At 37.0% G+C, this 6744-nt stretch overlaps 1 long non-coding RNA gene across 1 annotated transcript; it reads left to right on the forward strand.

Annotated features, from left to right (window-relative positions):
• Positions 1-1817: 1817 nt before the first annotated feature.
• LOC124873237 lies at positions 1818-4481 on the forward strand. Its single transcript, XR_007039476.1, has 4 exons — positions 1818-2018; positions 2457-2567; positions 3726-3996; positions 4071-4481. It is a non-coding gene; the product is annotated as an uncharacterized LOC124873237 (long non-coding RNA).
• The last annotated feature ends 2263 nt before the right edge of the window (positions 4482-6744 follow it).

Genomic DNA, 6744 nt, shown 5'->3' on the forward strand with positions numbered 1-6744 from the left:
TCATGACCAAAACATATTTATTTATGCATGTATACATTTATATGTGTATTTATTTATTTGTATATTTATTCATTTATGCATTTATATGTCTATTTATTTCTTCTTATATTTATTTATTCATTTATTTATACATTTATATGTGTATTTATTTATTTATATGTGTATTTATTTATTTACATATTTATTTTTCATTTTGTCATTTTTGGTCCCTCATATGTTTGTGAAAATATATGAGATTCAGTACGAAATTGTATTAGGACAGTAATGAAAAATAGACAACACTCAACATAAGAGGTTGCAAACGAGAAAAGCATTTGGCGGAGGTGTAAAAAAACGTGGAAAATAAAGCTGAGTGAAGAACATTAGAGGTGGAGGGCGCCATGGTTGCAGGACGCTGTGATTTAATGATGGGGATTGTAAAAATTTAAAAACACCTTTTAGGTACTTAGCTAAAGTGAACCAATACTCTGTTAAACATCGTAAACCAAGCCAAGATTCATTCACGGCTATAACGTTGCTTCACACATATTTAGCGTAATTTGTTACTTTTCTTGAAAAAACGTCGGACATTACCAGCTTGTTTTATTATTGTCTGACGTGGTGGAGGGGTTTGAGTGCTCGAATGATCCTAGAGGCTATGTTGTCTGGGGCTTAAATGCCCCTGGTAGGGTCTCCCATGGCAAACTGGCTCTAGGTGACGGGTCAGACAAAGAGCGGTTCAAGAACCCCTCATGACGGCTACAAAATCTGGGGTGGGTTTGCTTGTCGCCCCCCAGCTCAGCTGTCTCGTGTTGGGGTTTACCCCAGTGGATGAGAGGGTCGCATCCCTACGCCTTCAGGTTGGGGAGAGGTCTCTGACTGTCATTTCAGCTACCATTTCAGGCGTTTGTCCTGCCATTTTAGATGCACTAAGCACTTTGCACACTTATAGGCAGAGAAAAGGACAAAATAGCTCAACCCACTGCTGTCATACCCTCTGAGCGGGGATCGTCTGGGCGCCACAGAATGGCGCCCAGACTTATGTTTTCAGGCTTGTTGTTCCTCTATCCCATTGAACTAAAACAAATTACATCTTGCATCAATTCTATTCTAGCACTTTTACAATAACGTGTTTGCTTTGTTTCCTCAATCAGCTATAACATAGTCATCTTTGGGGCTATAGATGGCTTTTCTCGTATGGTATGCAGAGATGGTCCATCAAATGAGATGTTTACATGGGATTTTGCTCATTGTTGTTTTTCTGATGCAGATTATGTATCTTGGTGCTGCCACCAACAATCTGGCATCGACAACACTGGCATTCTTCCAAACATCAGTAGAGAGGTTTGGTTGTCCTCTCAGGTAATTGATAAACATTCATCTCCAGAATATTGATGGTATTAAGATTTCATTGTACCCTGCATAGGTTATTACTTTTGCCAGTTTCAAGTTATTTCGGTGACCATTGTGGGGTTTATGTTCATTAACAGAGGGCTACAAACAAATTTTGTCCCATGTGTATCTATTATCAGATTTATTTAAAGTGTTACGGCTGGTGGCCGTATGTTTGTGTTTGTGTGTTTTGTTCTGTACCATCATCAACAGACTGGCCAGCCGGTGTCGCTGCGGAGGGCCGTTTTTCCTCCGTGCTGTTGGTGCCGCTGTTTCTGATGGGATCGGATTTCTTCTGCCCTCCTACTGGATTTTCGTTGGTTACTCTCTTCTTCGCTGGCCACTCTCTTCTTCGCTGGTTACTCTCTTCTTCCCTGGATACTCTCTTCTTCGCTGTTCCTGACGGACTCGGATCACCCTGCGCGCTCTGCACTCCTCCTGCTGGACGTCTCCGGGAGTTCATGTTGGACTATTCATTTTCTGGTTCTTCCGAATTCGCCGCCAATCATTGAAGAAACTGCACTATATAAACTCTCTGCACCTGCCACTAATGGCAGCTGTGATTTGGACTGAACAGCTCGCCACTTCTGACCTTGGTGTTTTGAAACTTTGAAGCTTGGTTCTTTTGTGTGCTTACCTGCTTGATGGTTAGCTTGACTCCATCTTGGTTCTGAGGAGTCTCTTTAAAGCTTGTTAAGCTTTATCTTGATTTGTTTGTTTGCTTGTTGTTAGCAGGGACGCTTTGATTTAAGAAACTGTTGAATTAGCTTGTCCCTCCTTTTGGGGGATTATTTTTAGTTAAATTACTTATTGTTGTGTATTTTATTAAATTTATAGTCATTGTGTGGGGTTTTACCCCATATTTCTTTATTTTCATATAGTTTGTACTTTGTTAAGTACCCTCCTTTTGTTTGTTTTGTTACAAATAACAGAAACTGAACTGAAAAGCAATAAATTACTCTTTCTTTCATAATACCAATAACACCTAGTTCAAATGTTTACCCCTAGACCAAGTGGGGTTGTAACAAAAGTCTAAGTTGATTTAAAGCTCTGAATGTGTTGTGTTTTTTTTTTAACTTTTTCAGGGTACGTGGTGACCATGGCAGAGAAAATGTAGAAGTTGCACAGTTGATGTTTACTGTCCGTGGCACAGGAAGAAGCAGTTTCATTTCAAGAAAGAGTGTGCACAATCAACGGTTTGTTCTTATAAAATACTGTCAAGCTGATAAGCTTTTGTGCTAACAGGCTTTTGTAGCTTCATTTCCAATTTTTTGAAATTTATAAACACTCAAAGGGTTTAGTTTTGAAAAAAGGTTTATGTATGTGAAGAGTGTTATACCTTGTAAATATTCCTCTATTCAACAGAATATATTATCAGATATGTAACAGGATATGTTTTCATTGGTTATTCCATCATTTTATCATGAAGGAATGAAATACTTGGTGGTCAAGGTCCTACAAATCCCAAAGACATAAAATCCAATTAATAAATAAAATACTATACATCTGTTTAAAAGTTTGTAAAACTCAGAATTAAAATAATCAAGGTTAACAAGGAGGTGTTCAGGATATAGTTTGTGAAATTGACAGCTTCAGGAAAAAAACTGGACTCTCAGTTGAAAGGCTCTGGCCTTGAATGCTGCAGTCTACCTCTAGATGGAAAAGCAGCAAGCAGTTCTTGTGAAGGGTGTATGAACCCCCTCATTGCAGAAAACCTTCTTTTTCAGCAACTGATGGAAATTTCATCTAGGTCAGGACACTCCACCACAAAGCTATAAAAAGAGATGAGTACTTTCTTGACTGATCCTGGTCTTCTTAGTCTTCTATTGTTTGGAAAGCTTTTCTTGAAAGGTCACTGGTGAAAAATATTCACTGTGCATGCAGATGCACACTCACTCACTTCTGCCAATTTTAAGTATCCTGTAGTGTTTTCCTCATGGGGATATAATCCTGGTTCTTGTTCTTCTAACCTTGAAGTTGTTCACAATCCAGAGGATGGTCATTCAAAAACAATATTTGCACCAGCTTCCTACAAGTAAGAGTCTTGATGAAAAGAAAAAATCCTGGATTTTCTTTTGAGGGTTCCAATAGTTATCAATGAAAGTAACACAGCCTATGGATGAATGGGTCTATGACTGATTGTAGTGTAAAGCGCTTTGGAGTCATTGGACAAGATCAAGTGCTATACATTTACCATTTGTTCACAATTAATAAAAACCCATCTGATCTATTGTGTCAATAAAACATATAGGCTCTGTTTGTGTGAGGTTTATAAACTAATACGGAGTTTTACACCACCACCAAAAAAAAGCCATACCTAACTACATATTTCATTATATATCGTTTCATGATAGAGCGATTATGGAGAGACCTCTGGGTGGCTGTTACATGCGTTTACAATGATGTTCTTCACAACTTTGAGGAAGAGGGCTTTCTTGACATTTCAAATGCTGCACACCTCTTCTGCTGCCATTACGTGTTTCTGCCTCGCCTGCAGGAGGATTTGAATACATTTTGCAGTGGTTGGGACAATCCACTGCAAACAGAAACCAACATGAGCCCCAACCAGCTGTGGGTGTTGGGTCACACACACACCACCCTGTTCCTGAACCAGAAAACACATATGTAAGGATGCTCATTTTTAGCACTCAATGTTTCTTGTACAGAATGATTAATTCTTAATGTTTTTTTTATTGTAGGGTGTCCAGATTCCAGGCATTGAGTGGGAGGAAAGTGGCCTTTCTTTCCAGGACCATTCGACCATTGTCATTGCAAACAGACTGTCCTTTGACTGAGGAACAAATGGCAGGTTTACAGGAAGTAGTTAATCCAAGAGCTGCATCCCAGTCCTTAGGCTCCGACATCTACCTTGCTGCTGTTCAGTTTTGTGAGCAATTCCTTTAAATGGAAGGGCAACATAAACGCAACTGTACATAATGCTATGTTGGTAACTTGTTGTAAACATTGAGGAAAAATTTTTCTTAGCTTGCAATGTTTGACTTTCAAAATTGAAAATATGCAACTTTATGTATACCATTCAAATGTGTTAAGTAAAACTGAAAGTGGGAACATGTTGATTTGTGACTAAATAAAACAGCAAAGTAAGTTTATCTGTTGTACTTTATTTGGATCAAAATGCATGTGACTCTTTAGACAAGGAACATTAACATTATCACAAAGGTTTACTTTTAACAGATTTTCTTCTCTTAACTCCTTGTTTAACAGTTCTCACAACTACTGAACCCAAATGTCAAGAATCAATGTTTGTAACAGAGCAAAAAACAGCATTTTATCAGTTTTTCTATATATAGGTTCAAGAGGAGCACAGCAAATTTTGACATTTAAATTACAGACATTGAACAGGTTCTAAACAACAGAATTATGCACTAGAGAATGCAACACTCAAATAAGGCCAAACCCAGCAAAGCAAGTTTCAAGGCAGGCAAGGAGGTCTCTTAAAAGTCAAATAGTCCTTGTAGTGGTATGGAATGCATAGAGTCTCATAGCAGGTGGCCACAGTGGGATATCTGCCATCTACTATCTCCACAATGAGACTTTTTGGCATAATCTCCCATCCAGTCCAGAATTTGATGAGATTAGTCAGTTCACTTGATGATGCTGTGGAGAAAAAGAAAGCTTATGCTTTACATTGAAGAATTTTTTAAAGAATGTTTTAGAATTTTAATTTGAAGTCAGTAAGTGGTTAATAACTTCAAAGAAATTCAACTAACAAATGTATTGTGTTCTTAATAATGAAAGAACATTGGCTAAGCAAATACAATTAATTCAGTATGGGAGTTCATGTATCACAAAGTAGGTTTCACTCATACCTCGGCAGAATACAAAACAAAAGATTAAATTTAATTGATAGTTCTTGAATACTCTGTAAACATACCACTTAGAATGAACTGCCTGAGATAGCCTGTGATTCTGCATTTTGTTTCAACAGGGCAGTCATCATCATCTCCATCTTCTGGCCAAACGATCCGTTGAAGTAGGACCTGTGACAAAAAATACAAAATCCACCTTTTTACATCATTGTACTACATTTCAACACAACGCACTGTAATGCACAACATTGCAATCAAAATAAAAAAGATACAAGCTGTGTGGCACAGTAGTTTGTTTTGGATTAGCTTTATTTATTTAAAGTTATTGGGCTTAAGTTAGTTATTTTGATGTTTTAATGACAACCTGTTTTCTTTGTCCACCGGGCCCCTAATACTTTCTTTATTTCTTCTCTGCTTGTTTTTGGTTTCAATGGTCCTGTATAAGTTTCTGTAATCCTCAGGTTACTGTGCTCTTCATAATTCCACGTACCCTTCGATCATGGCATTTTCCAAAACGATTTTGTCAGCCCTGTTTGCCTAAAAAATCTGGGTTCCCCCTGCCCCGTTCCATGACAGTGTATTTTAAAAATCAGAAACAGTTTATAATAAAACAGTTCACAAAGAGGTACACAAAAAAAATGAAAAATGCGGAATGACAGCAATATATTATGTAGAAACTCGTATATCAATATAAAGATCCTGACATTTTACGTAATGGACTTGCATTACTAAACTGAATAAAGCAACTTATAATGTGCAGCATTTACACTAAAAAGGGTTGTTGTCCATTGTAAGCAGGCATTGCTCCAAGTTTCAGTCCTGCTTACCCAAGGAAATTTATTTAAAATTTTCTATTCAACTGCAGTCATTTTTGTTATTATTTGACATTTTAATTACAACCACAATTTGTTTAGGTCTGACAAACATCAAATGTTTTCTATATATAAATAGGTGTCATGAACCATTGCTTTTGACACTGCAATACAATTTGACAAACCCCATTCTTTATATAAGCAAATTAGAAAAATCTACAGGAAAAACATATGGTCTTGGGTCTGTTTCACAAATGTAGAAATTTGTATTGTGTCCAAACAAATATGCTTATTGTTATTTTATGTGTAAAGATGAATACATGCTTTTGTTTTTTGATAAATGTTTTTATTTGGTACCTAATTCTTACAGAGTGCCAAACATGAATATCCAATTTATTACATAGTGATAAAAATCTTGTCAGTTTCCTTCTGCAATAATTTTATAAAAAATAACATTTTATTTTGGACATTATTGCATTTTATGAGCACAAACTTTACCTCACGGCTCACAGTGCCAACCTCTTTTGCTAGGTCAGCAGTGTCCACATAGGAGTTTCTTTGAGACCCCTTCTCAGCTGTTTAATTGGTCTTGTCACTCTTCCAATGACCTAATACAAAAAAATGGGAGACTGAAAAGCTAACACGCAAACAAATAGCTTAAATTTCATTTCACTCACAGAGTGGATTAATAATTTTTCAAAAAGCCATCTTCTGTTGTTCTCTGTCAAGGA

Source organism: Girardinichthys multiradiatus, chromosome 9 (assembly GCF_021462225.1).
Source record: "Girardinichthys multiradiatus isolate DD_20200921_A chromosome 9, DD_fGirMul_XY1, whole genome shotgun sequence".
In the NCBI taxonomy this organism is placed as follows: Eukaryota; Metazoa; Chordata; class Actinopteri; order Cyprinodontiformes; family Goodeidae; genus Girardinichthys; species Girardinichthys multiradiatus.